The sequence below is a fragment of the Poecilia latipinna genome, unplaced genomic scaffold, assembly GCF_001443285.1.
Source record: "Poecilia latipinna isolate Pla-1442-1.1 unplaced genomic scaffold, P_latipinna-1.0 Scaffold53, whole genome shotgun sequence".
Taxonomy (NCBI): Eukaryota; Metazoa; Chordata; class Actinopteri; order Cyprinodontiformes; family Poeciliidae; genus Poecilia; species Poecilia latipinna.
Window position 1 is genome coordinate 240,021 of NW_015112669.1, and position 18,346 is coordinate 258,366.

At 40.1% G+C, this 18,346-nt stretch overlaps 1 protein-coding gene across 2 annotated transcripts in view; it reads right to left on the reverse strand.

Moving 5' to 3' along the window:
- Positions 1 to 17,844, reverse strand: part of lzts2a (leucine zipper, putative tumor suppressor 2a) — a 48,868-nt gene extending 31,024 nt beyond the window's left edge. For both annotated transcript variants that reach the window (XM_015052288.1, XM_015052280.1), the window contains exons 1-2: positions 17,492 to 17,844; positions 1,319 to 1,425 (exon numbers count right to left, since the gene is read on the reverse strand). The gene's annotated coding sequence lies outside the window, so the exon portion shown is untranslated. The remainder of the gene's footprint in view (positions 1 to 1,318; positions 1,426 to 17,491) is intronic.
- Between the last annotated feature and the right edge of the window lie 502 nt (positions 17,845 to 18,346).

Genomic DNA, 18,346 nt, shown 5'->3' on the forward strand with positions numbered 1-18,346 from the left:
CAGAAAATCATCCCCAAAAAAGGGTCATCGTTAAAACCAAACAAACTTAAAAAAAAAAATTTCAAAAAATTTTTTTTTTTTTTTTTTTTTTTTTTTTGGAAATTCAGATTTTATTTAATTTTATTTATTTATTTAAATTCCAATTATTTTCAGAGTGCAAAGCAACATTGGCTTTAGCATCAAGAATATTGAAAAATGCACATCGGATTTGAGAGTTAAGGTCATTTAGAGTCCATCCAAATAGACAAATAATATGGCGATAAGCAAAAATGTCAATGCAGGACTCTGGACATACAATATCCGATATTGCATCTGAGCAGCCCTTTGTGACTACAGAATTGCACACACTGGTATTACAATATCTGCAACTGACTATAATGTGCAGCTCTAAGGAACACCCTGAATAAATATGTTTCAATCAAACCATGAAGCACTGACTGACCTGACCCCTACAAAAAAAAGAAAAAAAAAAAACACTTTGGTATTTAAAAAGTGACTTTCCAGAAGACCTTCCCTTCCAGCAGAGCAGTGCGAAATATGGAGAACAATTTAATGAAGGAAGGGGACAGCTGGACCAGGACTGAGCTGGACAGAAGGAAAGCAGAAGGGCAGAGGACACAGAAGATCTGTAATGGATAGTCTGAAACGGAGAGAGAGTCAGACAGCTGGTGCAGCTGGAATGACCATACAGTGTTATCACCTAGCAAATCTTCCAAGCACCGCCCACAACAAGAAGCTCAGTGCAGTGATCTCTACAGGAGTACATTTTACTAACTACCAAAGTTTGTTAATAAGCACAAAAATTGAATAAGTCGCAAAAACAAACATTCAGTAACATACCTATCTGTGAAAAACCCGACTGCCACATGAGGCAACGTGGACTCTGTTACAAACTTCTGACCTCTTAAACTCCTCATCCTCCCTTTCCTCCCTTTACCTCTGTGTCATTCACACCAACTGCTTTCCATTCCCAAATCTCATCCTAAACCAGACTCTTTCCCAGAGGGCAGGACCCCCCCAATTCCTGAAATGTGTCTGCATCTGTGTGGGAACATTAATACAACAAGTCACTGTAAAGTTATGCCGCTTTAAAGTTGGTCAGCATCAAGTCAGACCATCGATCACAGCCCTTGTCTCCCTAAAAAGACAAGAGGAAAAGAACAAAACCGAAAAGGGGAGGGAGAAACTCAGAGAAGAAACGAGAGTGGTAGGAGGAGGGTGGGGGGGGTGTTTGACTCAGCAAATACTGAAGGTCAACGTCATCAGAGAAGGGCTTTGTCTGCAGAAGGGTATTTATTTCTTCAGTGTGGTTATTTACCTCAGTGTGTCACCCAGCGTGCTCCTCCTGGAGGTCTGGGGGAGACAGGATGGCAGGGAGCTCTCATTCCAGGGCCTCACTCAGGTCTGCAACTCTTTCGATTTGGCCTAAATTAAAAACACACAAAGCATCATTGTTGGAGAGCTGCTTGCAAATAACACCAATTCTGCAACATTTCCATTATCATCCAGATTGAACACAAGAGGCTCTTTGTTGGGTGAAAACGAGTCGGGCGTTTGGCGCTGACCGAGAGGGAAGTGAAAGCAGCTGAAAGGTTTTGGAAGTACATTACGGCGATTTTCATTCAGAAACAGGGAAAATAAACCAACACAGGCTACAAGTCGTAGCACAGAGCTAACATAAAAGTATTTTTAACCGACTTTGTAAAGCATTCCTAAAGAAATTTAAATACTAGCATCATTAATGGTGAACCTTTCTTCAGATAAAGAGTAGAAAAAAATTATGGTCTCATGCAGTAATTTGCATTTTTAAAAAACAAATATCTGCATCAGTGTCACATAAGAAGATGTTGTACCTGAATCATTGGCAGGGAACATGGTTCCAACAAGAGCAGAAACAATGGAAACAACCGAAAACCTCCCTAATAATGCAGGTGAATTGTAAACATGGCAAAACGCAAAGGTAGTTGCCATTTTACTAATTTCTAAGGATTTTTTAATCCACATTCAACGATTCCAAATTATTTTCCTCTCCAATTGATGTGGCATTAATTACAAAAATTGTCATATTTGTTGTCTCTTATATTTTTTTTTCTTTTTTTTTTTTTTAGCAACAAAGTAAAATAACGTTCCAAAAACAAAAAGCAGTCAAAAACACATGAAAAGAAGCCACTGAGTCAAATATTTTTAATTAATTACAGAAGTCTTTCTATTGGTTTTATGAGCTGGCTGAACTGAACAATTAAAACAACACATCACAATCTGTAACACTTGCAGTAAACATCTCTGCGGTGTGTAGACGTTGGACAAGAAGAGCTGCGAGGCACCAAGACTCGATGTGCTGTCAGAGCTCAACTTTTTCCTACTGTAAATGTAAATCTTGAGCGTCTTTCCTTCCCCCAACTATCTCTCCTTTCAGTTGGCCAATAAGGTAATTGGGCAGCTTGTTACTCCCTAATAATTGATAAGATATTGATTCTTGCTCTCTAGTTGCTGTGGCAGGGGTCATTCGTGCCACACTGCCTCACTGCCAAGCTGTGCTTCACAGCTGCTTGTGTACTGTATGGCTTGGATGCAGCTGCTTAATTACAAACCCCCCCCCCAAAAAACAAATAAAAAAACAAACAAAAAAAACACTTAGCATGAAGCTCTTGAAGGATTGTTCTTAAACTAATCTGAAGAATGCATGAGATGAGGAGGTGTGAGGCCAAAGACTGAAAAAGGTTGGCAACCTCTGCACACTGTGAGCCTCAACTTCTGCCAAACCTGCTCTGTGACTTTACACGTCAAGAGATTCTGTCGTTCCCAATCATTTCCACCTTGTTATGATACCATTAGGCGTGCACTGACGCAGTTTTCTAGCCAGTCATCGATCACCGATTTAAAAAAGTAAATAAATAAAAAATAAAAGTGACTTTCCAAGTCTGCCCAGAGGGACTCGGGTCTCATTGTGGGTCAAATCTGTAACATAACAAATATGTGGCCCTCTTTAAGTTTCACTAATATAAGCAATGTGGACAGTAACACACAATAACAATGTCTTTGAAACTTTCAAACAAATATGGAGAGGTATATGTGCCCAGCTTTGACTCAAGTTTATCTTTTAATTCTTTTTAATATTGATAAAACCCTGTAAGGCCATGAAATATATGAGGATTTACAGTCTTTCCTGTTATACAGGCACACACACACACACACACACACACGCTACCTTCATTCCTCATCTTCTAATCAGAAGATGGGATCTCACTTTCCATGATGGACGGATGCAACCCTATGGGAGCAGATTAGATTGAGATTGTAATCCATTATATCTCCCTGTGGATAGATTACACCCCGACTGCAGCATATGTCCTCACGGCTGGGATGACCCTTTATGTCGAGGCGATGAGACAATGATTCAGAAGTGCTGCTCCCACAGGATAATGTAACCAAGGGGGTCATTAAAGACTCGGCTGAATTTCTGGCTTAATGGACTCGATTTGTAAATCAGACAGATTCTTACTTACAGTTTTTGGGGGGATGGCTCCAAAGTGTTTTCCTGTGCTGAAAAGCTACAACTCTGATGAGGAACAACCCCAAATAAAAACCACACACTAAAAAGAAGTGTTGTTTAATCTCTGCCAACGAGACACTAGGAGAGTGAAACAATCTAAAACAAAACTCTGTATAGATATAGGAAGAACATATATACTATTTTATTATAATAATGTATGGTGTCTCCTCCAATGCTACAATGAACTAAATATTATTTATTCTATTAAATATTTATATACCGCAGTTTGCAGATTAAAGAAAATCACAAAGCGCCTGAGAAGCAGGTAAAAATCCATGATAACATTAGTATTAATTTAATTAAAGCACAGTTAAAAATACAAAAACAAATGTAATAATAAAGATCAATTATTGGTCATTATAATTTTTTATATTTTGATAGATTGATTGATTGATGGATTTAACAGCCCAATGTTCCACACAGACGTAAAACCAAAGACACACGATACAAAACAACAAAAAATTGATAAATGTAATTCATAAATAAATCAGCTCTGACAATATTGCAAATATGTAATTGCAAATTTTGCCTGAGCAATAAATATATTTCTATAATAACAGGTGCATGCAGGTGTTTTTGCTCATTTTCATAGCAAAATAACACAAGAAAAGTTGAGTAAAAATCTTTACAGTTGAATTGAGTGGAAACGTAGCAGCTTTCCCACCTTTACCTTCCCATTAACTGAACCCTCATGTTAAGACTTTGCCAGATATGTTTGTTGCTGCTGTCATTTTTCAAAAATAGTAATAATAATAAAAAAAGGAGAGAGCTGTTTTGTTGCAGTAATGTGTCCTGCGTGATGGCTGGCCCACTTTCCTGCTTGCTTTTCCTTGTGCAAGCACACAAACTTAAAACATAATTTGCCGCTTCAATTTCTGGCTTTTATTCAGCTGGGATTTGGCGGCAGACAACATCAGAGCCACGAAAAGCCAAGTGGAGCAGTGACAAACTGCAGCCTTTCCTCTGATCCTCTGAGAGGAAGGAAAAGAGAGAGAGAGAGAAGAAGAGAGAGAGAGAGAGAGAGAGAGAGAGAGAGAGTTGGCTCCGCTACAGAAAACAAGGTTTAATCACTGACCTCTACACTTACAACAGAAGACAAATAGCCATGATTAATGAGCAGCATTCATCTTTCAGGTTAAGAAAAGAACAATGTGAACTGTGTTTGCCCGTGTTGCTCTGATGGATCTGTCTGCTGCATGTTTAAACTCCTGTCCTGTTAGCTTTCTCCTCACCTCTGTAGATGTAGAAAGTCCTGTCAGTGCAGATCTAATATTTCTTCACTAGAGGGCAGCGTGTCTAAACCTGCTCACCATCCTCTGACTCATCTGATACCTTGACCTTATAGAAATATCTGGTCAGATGATGCAAAGTACTGTCTATGAGATATCAAGGGCTTGGCATTCATTGTCCAGCTGTCCATCCAGGATTATATATGTGGAACAAAGAGAACATTTATGATATCAATATAATTTCTGACATAATTCATAAATGAACAAAATGTGTGTTTTTTTTTTGTTTTTTTTTCAAAATGGTACTTGCAGATAATGTACTTCACTCAAACACACAAAACAAAACAGACACTGTAAAAATATTAACATATTAATATTGTTAATATAACTGCACAATTTAAATAAGTATTCCGAGGAGCAGCAGCATTAAAAATCTCCATCTTATTAGGTTCTGGTGTGCCTCAAATTGTGATGTACAGAACCTGAAATCAGTGTCAAACCTCAGCAAAATTAACTTTTGGCAAAAAGAGGCGGTGGTTTTTTTTTTTTTTTTTTTTTTTCCACAAAAATCCCTTTGGGCAAGAAAAAAAGTCACCTGTGCTATGATTTTTATTTTCAGGAAGGTGACAATATGCTCATCAGATTTTGTTATCTGACGAGAAGCAAAATCTGAACAGTACCTGGTAACATTGTTAAAATACAAAAATGCATTGACAACTGTCTTTAAATCTCAAATGTTTAGTTTGATAAATCGCAACAATAAAATAAATCTGTAATCAAACTTCTCCACTTTCTTTTATTGAGCACTCTTTCATCTTTCTATCCCATCGTGTGACGTTCCTCTCAGACTCTGAGTCGTCTTTCCCAATGGTCGAGTTAGCTGACATGAAATCTGGAAGTAGCAGCAACAAAGAGCCAAACTTATTCCTGCAACCAATCTTCAGAGAAGCAGCTCCAGCAGAAATCGCGTAAATTATGTATTTGCATGTTTACTGACAACCCACAAAAAGTGAAAGGTTTTTTTTTTTGTTTTTTTTTGTAGCTTTTGCTGTGTTGATGACAGAAGGAGCGCCACCTGACCACACAGATGAAAAAGAAGTGAGTTGAGAATAATTAAGAAATCAAACAAAGACAGTAGGAGCATTTTTCATTTTTACTTTCCAGCCCTTAAATCACTTGAGCCAAAAGTTTTGTCTCGTCTTTTGTCTTTTTCAGACTGCGCTGTTGTAACAGTTTCTCTGTCTGGAGGACACGGATCATCTCTATTCATTTCCTGCTCTTTGTCTCCTCTCTCATTATCTTCAACCTCCCTGTCTTTTTAGCCTTTCGTCATAATTTCAAACACATTTCTTTGCACGGAGAGCTTTGTCTTAGCAGAAAAAACAGCATGGTAATGCTGCCGCAGCGCAGGCAGGGGGGCAGCTGCACCAAAAATATATTCAAACTTTGATAAACTGCAAGAGGGCTGCTGCTGTAGAGCCAAGCATCAGACTCAGAAACAGAAAGGTTCTAACTTTATCTGATGGAAACATCTAAACCTCTTAAGAAACTATATGGAAAACATACAGTATTCCCCAAAATCTATAGTTTATTTCCAATTTCTGCTTTTGTAAAAGTGAAGTCAACGGTGTCTTTCCACATTTTACCACACAGGTGCAATCATGTGAATGCTCACATTTCAGCGTGTTCATGAATCGATCCTTTGCCTTCGCCATGGCACAATGCAGGTTAATGGAGCCGACGCAGAAACAGCTGAAACAAACGGGGTTCTGGTCGACACAGAGACGCTCCCAGACGGGAATCATTCAGGAAGCAAGGAAGTCGGAGGGAATTTCGTGGTGGCTTCCCATTCAGAATTATTTTCAATTGTGGATTTTGTTAACTTGCGTAGAGGAAAAGGAAAACAACCCTGACATATTCAGAGAACATTTATGCACTTGTTTGAGACCAAAGCAGCAGTACTTCAGAGCTGTGTCTGTGTGTCCTGTGTAATCTGTTACAGAGCAGATTACGTTTATAGAATAAGTAGACGTAGTGACACAGAAGCGTAAGAAACGAAAAAGGGTTGAAAATAGTCTGGCCAGTCGATATTCTCTGCATCTCTACTCGTGATACTGAATACTCTGAATTGAACCCGGGAGTTAGTCCAATAAACTGCTAATCAGATTTATAGAACCTTAATCTTTAACATTAAGGTTCGTTAAGACACATCCCTTAAAGCCCAAATAAACATCACAAATGGCTGGGTGTGCTTGATTTGAAGAAATCATGTCACTCTGTATGATAAAAATCTGAGATATCAGATCAGAGATAAAATCACAGTCAGTGTGATTCAACATTTACAAAGAATTTTAGATTTCATAATCTAATTTCTGCTGATTGGGACAAATAAGAGGGCTGTGTGATATATATATATATATATATATATATATATATATATATATATATATATATATATATATATATATATATATATATATATATATATATATATATATATATATATATATATAAACTGTGATCACATAATTAATAGTTAATTGGGACATATTCATTTTTACAACGCATTCTTTTTTCATGAGGCCTTTATTTGTCATCAGAGGGAACAATAATCAAGGACAACAACCTCCTCCACAATAAGAAAGCGAGGCAATCATCTTTAACTGTACTATGAAAGAGAACAAAAGGAGGACGGCCATTAATATGCAAATGTAAGCCCAAAACAAACAAGAGTTGAAAGGACAAGGAAGATAATGAGACTAATTTACTCCCAAGAAGACGAGTTCCTGTTTGTGTTTGCATAAACTAAGCAGAACGGAGGCAGCTCCCTTACCTCACCATCTCTGTTACACACACAGCCAGGTGATGTGCTGGTGTGTGATCTTGTTTTTGCTCGGTGGCAAAGGTCAGCACACTCACATTTACGTGACAGCCTGCGTTCACACCCGCGGGGCACATTCATAAATATATATATGTGTGTGTGTGTGAGTGTGTGTAGAGCTAATGCAGAATGACACAAAGACTGACATAGATGCTGAGCTCTGCTGCACTGGGCCAAGCAGTCTAACCCAACATCACGGATAAACTATAAATAGATCATCTGATCTACCCCACACCTCCCACCTCACCCCCCCCCCCAACAATCCGCCGTCTTTCTTTTTCCTCTTGTTCCGCCTTTTCCATCAGCTTCATCTGCACTTTATTACCGCATCTGGGAATAAAGTCCTGCATTTGTTGACTGATTCTCTCAGTTCCTGACGTCTGTTCCTCTCTTCAACAATTCCCACCACAATCAGCCAGCCTGCTTCTGTTTCCTGCTTCTTCCAATTTCTGTTTTGTAGAAAGATGAAAGTCTAAAATGTGGGAATAACAAATAGGCCGCAACAGTCTTCCTCGTTCTCTTTAAAGATTATGAGTGTGGGGTTAGAAAGGAAAAAAAAAAAAAAAACGGGGGAGATAGGCTAGTTAAAGGGGGGAGATAGTGGGGGGGAGCTGGAGTTATGTAAGTGAGGCTAATCCCCTCCCAACCCTGCATGGTTAATGAGACAGGATGGCACTGGCCTCATTTCATCTGCTCATCCCTGCATCTGCCGTCGCCGTTTCTGCCCCTCCAAAACGCTCAGTCTGCACCTTAATCTTCCCGTTTGATCTTTGACGGCAGCCGAGCGCTACAGTTTAAATTCTGCACACCAGTAATTCCTGGTATGGTGGCAATAGGTGCAGCAGATGAGCCATTATGTAAGACACAGTTTAATTGTGAAATCTCAGATCGCCTACTCCTCATGTCAACGTTGGGTTTTTCAAAGCACCGAGCTGCACAACACGCGCCAGCATGGACATGAAGTAAGTAGGCAAAGTGATGTTTACTTTTTTTAAGAATCCGGTTATGAAAAGAAACTTCACTGACTTACACTGACTTTAAATATTTTACATAGTCTGGAATATTTTAAAACAACAAAGGTTCAAAAACATTTTCAGGTTCGACTTCTATACTTTTTTTCCAAGCCAAACCTCCCACTGTTCACCTTCCTTTTAAAACATTTGTTACGTTTGAATAATAATAATAATAATAATAAATGCATTAATGGTAGATCATTTTACAGTGGTCAGACTTTAAGTGTGGACAGATAGACAAATGGAACGACTGGACAGACTGCCGGACAGATGGATGTTAGAAAGATGAAACATCAAATGTTCCTATTGAAAAAATTTCAATTCCATAATTTTCCAGAGTTGTTCTGCTTAGGAACCCTGCATGAAGCTGAAGCACCAATAACAACTCATTAAATCGCCTAAATCGATTATTACTAATTGAGTAAATAGAATTTGGATTTACTTTAACATCTTACACACAAATGATCACGTCACTTGGGGTAAAGACCCAACAAACTCGTCCTCATTCTTTTTGCATTACTGGCTTATTTTCGTGTCTTATAGACAATGCCGTTTTCTGCAGACATTTGTCTAAAGGATTCACCAGGGTGTTAAAGATTGTTTTCTGTCCATTACTGATCAAAGATTATGGGCAGCCGAACCTATATAAGCGCGATTAACAGCTTACTTTAAATGTGGATGTCAAAAACTGAGGCTCGCTCCACTCTGGGGAATTTAGAGCAAGAAATCTGACCTTTATGAAGCCAGACTTATTAATCTGCAGAGATGTGTTTAATGCTGTGCCAGAAATCAACGTGACAAGAATGCCGTGTCAGTTTGAAATGGAAATCTTGTTTTCAAGAATAGACTGTGATCAATTGCAGGTAAACGATTCATGAAAAGGTTTTAATAAATTTACGTGCAGCATTAATCAAACACATTTCACACTTTGAGGCTGAAAACCACGTTTATATGCGAGATAAATGTAGGTACTTATTTGGAGAGGCTGAGAAAAACCATCATCACACAAAAAGAAAACAAAATTAAACCTTTCTTCAAATCTTTATCTCCAAATATTGACATGATTCCAATTAAAATGACTCTGCCATTGGTTTTGGGAGACCTTTGTTGACAAAGGAAGCTGGTCCTATCGTTATTAAATCTGCCTCTATTTGAATTCTCCAGACTTCTGAGGAGGGACCCAAATGCCTCCCCAGCTGTAAAAACTGGAGATGCTCCAAACACGCACACATACTGAGGGTGATGTTAATCTCTGCTAACAATCTGTTACACTGTCATACATGTTTACAAACCCACAGTTGTTCGCTGTCACTGTAATGTGCAGTGTTTTGCTTTTAAAGCGTTAAAGAGAAAGATAACATGCCGCGGAGCAACGCTGCTCTCTGTCCTACGCAGGGTTCATAAGAGTTAAATCTTATTCATGCCTTTGCTTAGCTGTTGACACTAGAAAATGTTGCTCTTTTTACAAGTCACTAAAACATTTAGCAATAATTATTCCCTCCGTGTCCATATTGAGCTGCGCTTGTAAAATCCAGCGTGATTTCAGAGTTCAGGCGCGAGTCGCCGTGTGCAAGGATAGAAACGGGGGAGGGCAAAGCAGATCTCAGGTTTTCTGTCACACGTGCAACCACGGCAAACGAATGACCTTTTAATCAACTGTTGGAAACATGTTCTGAGAATTTAAATAAGGACGCGGCATTTACACCGAACCTCAACCAGACAGCGAACGCACCACAGCTAACCAGGCAGTTTGTGAAAACAACACTCTTCGGTGTGGAAGCTGTTACCGTCTGTCGCAGCCTAAAGCGCAAACCTGTTTTACAGCAACTCCATTCTCTGCTCCCGATGGGAATAATTATTGACTACTCTGGCAGAAAGGGAAGTAAATACTTTAAATCAGACTACACTTTGTATTTTATTTTTGGTGTTGGTATTTACAGTTCACCACATTTTGTTGAGTAAAGAGGTTCTGATTTAAAAAAAATAAATAAATAAAACTAAATAGATGAAAAAACAAAAGTTATGAAAAAAAAAAAAAAACAGCCCCCTGTGTCCAGCAAGGCCGTTCCTGGCACTCGGATACCCCCCTCCCTCCTCCAGGTCAGACAGGACGCTCCACTAAACTTTGACCCATTTCTGTCTACAGCAGTCTGGGCCCCAAGCAGGCAGGTGGGAGGGGGGGACGCTGACACCCCTAAGACACCAAACTTCATGCTGATCAAAGCAGCTAACAATAGTGATAATAATAAATATCAAAGAAAGCTGGAGGAGGCTTGAAGCAGTGTGTGGGTTAAAGACAGAAAGGCTGGACTTTGTTTCATATACTGCTTTTAATATTCAGCAGAGCACACACACACACACATCCTGTATGTCTCAAGCTGAGGACTTGATTTCACTTTCCTGCTGATGCACTGAATGCAAACTCTGTTCTTTTCTTCTCTTCCATCTGTCCTGTCGCTCATTTCCACGAAATCTTATGCAGCAGAAGGACGCAGTTCTCTGGAACCAATTCTCAGCAGGACAATGCAGACGAGACAAAAGCCCACAACACCTTCAAGGCTGAGCTCCGTAAGTCTGAGCCGAGCCGAGCTGACAACAAGCGAAAGCATCACTTCATCCAGTTAAAATCTGCCGAATGTTTTCATAAGCAGAACAAATTCCTGACCAGCTGGAAGATTCAGAAGACATGAGAACCGGTTCAGTCCAGGGAGTGATGGAGGCGGTGGGGGTGTTGGGAGGGGGGAGGGGGGGGTAGGTTACTGAGATCTGGGACCGCATCCCAGAGGTTCCCAGAAGATTTCTGGGAATGTAGACAATCCAACATGTGTGAGAAAAAAAAAAAAAAAAAAAAAAGATTGCAGTCGCAGATGATGAGGCGAGACATCTGTCAACGATTAAGAAGGAGGGATTGACCCCATGATCACACCAAAGAGATACAGTCTGCAGAGGCACACTGGGGTCAGGATGTAAACTCTCTCTCATGGTCAATGTTACCCAAGCCACCCCAGAACCCCCCGTATTCTCCTGCCCCCCTGCAAACCCACATGCACCACAGATCCTTTTATCTTGAGGCAACGCTACTACAGTTTACCCAAGCTTGTCAGCTGACACAGTAAGAGGGACAGAGGGGGGGGGGGGGGGGGGGCATTTTTTATATTTTTCCGGGGGGTCAGCTGGCAGATGCATCCTGCAAGCTGGTTTCACTCTGATGAGCAAAAACACATTCAGAGAAGGATGCTGGCCAAAAGAGAGGAAATCCAACCTTCACATCAAACAAAAACCTAAACAACAGGGAGTGGACATTTATTGTATTGCTTATCATTTATCGCGATAAATTTCATGACAAGAAAATATATCGATTTATTGTTGCCGCAATAAATTCCAATTAATGATGTCTAAAAAGCCCCAAAATAGGTCCATATTATCAGGATTATTATTTTTTTTTACTATTTTTCTCTATTATTTGTTCAATAAAAAGTGCAAAAGGAAATATTGATAAATTTGAAAATATTATTAAATGCACATGCTCTGTGTATTTTAGGGATACAAATCTCACATTTTTTTACGTGAGTGGTGTCCTTAAAAAAAAAAAAAAGCATATTACATATGGGAATGTTTTTTGAGTACAGTGTTTGTGTTTCTGGGGCTATGATAGAGATGTTATGCAGTCACAGCCATACAGTGACCTAAAAAAAAGAGTAATAAATAGTCCTTATTGTCACTTTCATCGTTACCACAACAGTAAAGTACCATCCATCCATCCATCCATTTTCTGTACACCCCTGTCCCTAGTGGGGTCGGGAGGGGTGCTGGTGCCTATCTCCAGCGAACATTTCGGGCGAGAGGTGGGGTACCAATATTAAAGTCGTGGTACAATTTTAAGTCCACCTCGCCCGTCCCTAGCATCAACCCATCTCAATGTTTTAAAACTCTCCAGTTCAGATCCTCTGGGACTGGCTTTACAAAGAAAACTTGTATCTAAAAAAAAAAAAAAAAAAAAAAATAAAACCCTCATGAAGCTACTACCAACCCAAATCACCAATAGCTAATGAGCTTTTAAATTGGATCAATAACTCATGTTTTGTTTCCCTCGCTGGGACAAATTAAGTTTCCAATAGAGGAAAAAAACAGCAGCCAACAGCTTAATCAATTGCTCTCACATTTGTGAAGGCGAAATGCTTTATTTGTTCTGCTACTCCTCACTATCTCTTCTCTGACTTCAAAATAAAAACAGTCTAGGCCAAATGTATAAAACCACAACCAATAAAAACATGCAATTTCTGCAGCTGCAGGACATCACCTCTCAAATCGTTCATGTGCCACCAGGCAATGAGCCTCAGTTCTGGACTTTACGCTGGTGCCATCCATCAACTGTGAGCGTATCGTGTGTGTGGTCTGCTGTTTCAGCACTGGCCTCTTTGGTTCCCATACATCAGCCTCCTGACAGAAGTGAAGTGACATCTTGTGACATATGAGGCCACTTTTTCTGTGCTGCTGAGAGAACCGGAGCGAAACGGAGAAAGACAGCTAGCTGGATAAATGTGATGATAGCACTTACCACACAGAACAGAATATTATTACCCTCTTTTTTTTTTTTCGCAAGTGTAATATAATGAGGACTGCTCTTCAGAAATTAGGAGACAGTACAAGTTACTAAAATCTTACGGGTGTAGTGATTAAACACAGAACTGTTGAGCACACACAGTTTGATTGGCCTGCTAATGGATGTTTGGAGCATTTGGCAGGCTTCAACACTCCTGGTTAATGTGATCTGAGGCAAAGCTCTGCCCACTGATATCCATTAAATCCAGACAAACTCTACTCTGCATCGATTCCTTCTCTTCTTACATATTGTAAGAGGGCTTTCATTCCCCATCTCTGGTCAGCATGGAAACTAGCAGACTGCAACGGCAATTCAATTGAACTCCAGTTTGCCTTAAAAAACCAAAGCAAAAAGTCTGTAAAGCAAGGTCTAACTGACCAGTATGAGGGACGAGCTGAAATCTAAACTCATTACGCCACAAAAATCTGTGCAGAACTACCTGCAGACATCCCCCGTGTGTACGCGGGTGTTGTGTTCATTACTGACAATTTGTGCTCACCAGCAATGGCNGCACCATTTAACAGGAAAATGGAGATTTTTTTTTAATTATTATTTGTAATCTCCAAATTGGTGCACAAACACAGAATTTGAAGCATTCAGGTTTATTTTTGCTCCAATTTATGCGAACGTTATCAAGTTATCAGCTGAACACCACGTACCGTTCCAAATAATCAGGCATGCCAAAAAGTTCAGAAGCGATATGCAGACTTGGACAGACCACAGCATCAGGGATTATCCCCCAGAAGTGTACCAAGCTCTGTTGAGTTTCCTGCAGCAAAACATCTAAGCCTTCTCACACCAAGTAAACATATTACAAACTGTTTAGAATGATCTCTTGCCACACAGCCTCCAATTTAAGCATTCATACGTTTTGTTTTCCTGCTTCACTGGCATCCAGGTTGCATTAAGACAAGAAGGATCCTGCAGAAGTCCATGAGGGAAAGGTCTACAACTTGCTAACATGAAGGCCTGAAGGCATGACGTTACCTTGAGTCAGTATGTCTCTTCAAACTTTAATTCTATAAAAATGAGTAGGTCAGCAGTATGGAAATGTAACACTCCAGCAGATCACAATTTTGTTCTCTTTAACCCCTCTGCAGATGTGGCTTGACCTCTTTTACATTAATGCTTAAGATGCCTGCACACATTCTTTACTAACACAAATGCTGGTTTGTTGAAGCAGGAGTGGCAGAGCAGCATTTAAAAAATTTGCTGCATTGTAGAAGAACACCTGAGAACTCATTTCACTGTCAGCTTTGCAAGGCTATCTGTGCTTAGGCGCTCGCTGAGTGAACAATGACTCAGATAAGTAGACCTCTTTAGAAAGCCGCACAAGAGGAAGAAATATTTGAAGGACAGACTTTGAAAATTGCTGAAAACATTGTGAAAGCACTGAGTGCAAAGTCATTAGTGTTGCTGGTGTAGCGGCTGTTCAGGAGAGACCTTTGAAAGCAGAAAAAGGAAAAGGTCACTGCAAGCCCAGGCGGCTACTAATTACAGTTCGACACACAAGGGCAATCTTTATATTTATTTCTGCATGTGTGTGTGTGCGTGTGTGTGCGTGTGTGTGTGTCTAAATGACGACTTGTCTCTGCCCAACTCTATTCTTCATCATGTCCTGGTTCAATGACCTGACATAAAACTTATGTAAATCTCAACAAAACACTCACTGTTGGATCAATGACAAGAATCTGTATTCCTAAAACTATGCTATTTACATATTTCATCACACACTGAACTAGAGATGCTATTTTCTGGTCAGTGAATGTACCACGCTACAAGTACTTCCAGGTGACAGAAACAACAACTCTTTTCCATACTAAGAGATGAGCAGCCAAAAGTCACTTTTTTTTTCCTGTGAAGTGTTTGATGCAAAATAATAAAGGTACTTAAAAGGAATATCATATCCTTGGGCATCCCACAGCATTCATTCAGGCTGTGAGAGATCAAGAGAAAGTGAGACTTCAGCATAACAGGAGGGCTAAACGGAGTACAGGAAAGTCACTCGTTTTATCCTTCTAAGTTTTCTACTTTTGTCTGTCATGAAAAAAAAATACTGGCAGCCTTTTGGAAATCTCAGAGATAAGGTAAGGATCTACAATCTGCACAAAGTAATAATATGAATCGGTAAGAATATGAAGTCTGCAAACGTTTTGACTTTGTTTTCAAAATTTTAACTCCTGTTCCAAAGTCTGATTTCAGACTCTTTGACTTTTATTAAGCAGAAATAGAATCAGTATTAGCAAGTCTGAACTTTAAAAAAAAAATAAATATCGGAAATTGGCCACAAAATTCTGATCAGCACATTTCAGAATAGTAACATCATCTAGTATGAAGAAGTTAAATTGCACTGTACAAAAAAGGAATCCCTTCTTTGAAGGAACCAAAGCTCCTATGGTGCTTCCCAACAGAAGATGTTTTATGTTCTTCCTCAACTGGACCTAAAGCAACGTTTCATAATGGTTTGAAGTAGTAGCCTGTTGCTTTAATGCATTTAATTGAAACCAAAAAACACAATCACCATGACTGCTGCTGATGAAATAGTTGCGTTTTCTTGCACTCAAATAGACGGATGGACGTTTCTTTAAGTGAGACTTTCAGGTGTGTGTCAGACGGCTGTCAGTTTCTGTCACAGTCTAATGTGGGTTATGGTGTCTGCTGTCTCATGAAGGATTTTACTCCATGTATTGCATAAGATTGCCTCTGAACGAGCAGATGTGCCTACGCGTGTGCGATTTTCAGATTAAATTATTTTATGGGCAAATTAGATCACAAACATTGTTCTGTGGATTCATTGTCACGTTTTGGCAAAACGTGCACCAGCTGTGACTGCGTGCGTTTACATTGCCAACTCGATGAAAGCACGTGCAAAGAGGAAGGAAGGTTTGTTTATTCATCGAGTTACAAGGAGGAAAGATAAAAAAAAAGTTGTGAGTTTCCAGGTTTCATGACTTCCAGATCATTTTGAGCATGAATTGGGTGATGTTCTTCCCGAGGCACATCACACCCCTCAGGGCTTCTGATTAAAATGATCTCTCGGCATCGTGTTCCTCACCCCCTTGCTGCTCCCTTCAATCCTGATGGCCAGAAAGCAACCCCCCCCCCCCCCCCTGCCCATTTTCTGTGCGCTAGGATGTCCTGTGGTGACAGGGCAGGATGATGTACGGTTTTGCTGTGAGCAGACGTGATGCTCTGGAGCTGTAAAACTACAGTTCTGGAAAAGATGGGAGCATAGATGCCTGCAGAGCATTTTTACAAACTTGCAGTACGCATGCATGCATGCATGGATGCCTTTATGTGCAGTGACCCTAATGTTTGCATTCAGCTTAAAGCTGTGACAACACCACATCCAACCCATTAATCATCTGCAAAAGGGGAGTTCACTACATATGGAAAGAGAGAGAGAGAGAGAGAGAGAAAGGGAGAGAGAGAGGGAGGGAGCAAGAGAGCCTGCTGCTCCTGTAGGAATTATTTATGACCCAATCAGAACCGAGCTGCTTCCAATTCAACTTAAAACCGATCCATAAATTTAAGGAGACATTGAAAGTATTGAGCAGCTATGTCTTGTTCAACTTTTTCTTTCCATGACATGTCATTCCGTTTCCTTCTGTTCTTATTGTGTAACAAAAGCAGCTGCAGATGTTAAGAGCAGGAAGTGGGATAACAACTTAAGTGTTTTCCAAATGCACCGTGTGTGTGCGTGTGTGTAGTGTGTGTGAGAGAGAAAGTGAGGGTGTGCACCAGTTGCAATAGGCTTTCACTGAAACAGCTGGGATGGTGATAACAGAGCAATACTTATTCTCTGCCTTCAACACACACGCACACACACACACACACACACACATAGTAGGACTCTTCAGGGCAAAGGAAGTGAGTTCAGTTCTGGAAAAACTTGGGGAAACTGGAAAACTGTATTTATTTTTTGCAGAGTGCATTGAGTCTCGGATTATTAAATCATACTACTGCCAATCACACAGTCACGCACAACTCTAAGTACCATTATCAACCTTTTAATGTCAGACCTTATGTATATCCACAAACTCCACAAGTTCAGTGCTTATTTTTGGTGGGATCCCAATGAGCGACATTTCGTTAAATAATAAATCCGAGAGGGGGAAAAAAAAAAAAAAAAAAAGCTTAAGGAAAACTCAATAAATTAACCTTCCTCCACGACCAAAAACACAACAGCGCCTAAATCAGCGTGATACTCACCCGAGTCAAAATGTTCTTTACTAGCAGTCCGCACAGCGCTCCCTGCAGCAGTAAATGTCCTCAGCCTGTGTCCGGTGGACAGAAACAACTTTTCTTCAAACAGCAACACGCTAAAAGCCACCGACTGTCCTCCTGGCTCGGTACTCGAGTTCTGCTCCTCGTCACCAGAACCCATCCAGTCCTCACAGCAGCAGATCCGAACCAACTGAACGCCTCCTGGTCATTCGCAGCTCCGCTCTCACACCGAGTACGTTCGGTTCGGTCACCGACAGAGCCCGGTCCGCAGCTCTGTTCTGGGAAGGCGGGCGGCGCTCTCCGAGCACCGACAGACTGCTGCTAGTCCACAAAGGTTTGAAACAGAGGAAGGAAGGGCAGGGGCTCAGATAGAGGGGAGAGCTATTTTTTTTTCAGCTGCTCACGGTGGCATGTTTGGGACTTCTAAGCATCAGAACTGAATGCTTCGTGGTTCCTTCCACTTCTCTGTGCTCTTAGGAATAGTAAAATATGTTTTCATAGCAACTTTCATTGTAATCTAAGTACAAATTAGATTTAGCTGGATTTGTCTAAACTGAATTAGGGGGAGTTCAGAAGTCCTACTTCAATTGTACACTTCCTGAAAAGGAAACACATTTCTGGCCATGTTTCTTGAATTTATTTGCATTTGTTTAGTTTATTTAAATGGATTTTTGTGACATTAATTAGGAATTTTTGTTTTTTTCAATTATACAGAAGGAACACCCCCAAAACCATGGTCTAAGTAATTTACAGCTAAAACTGAATAAAAATGAAAAGTATTCACTGTCATTTAAGATTAAACCTGTAAAAGCCTTAAATCAGTCAGTCAGCTACTTCTTT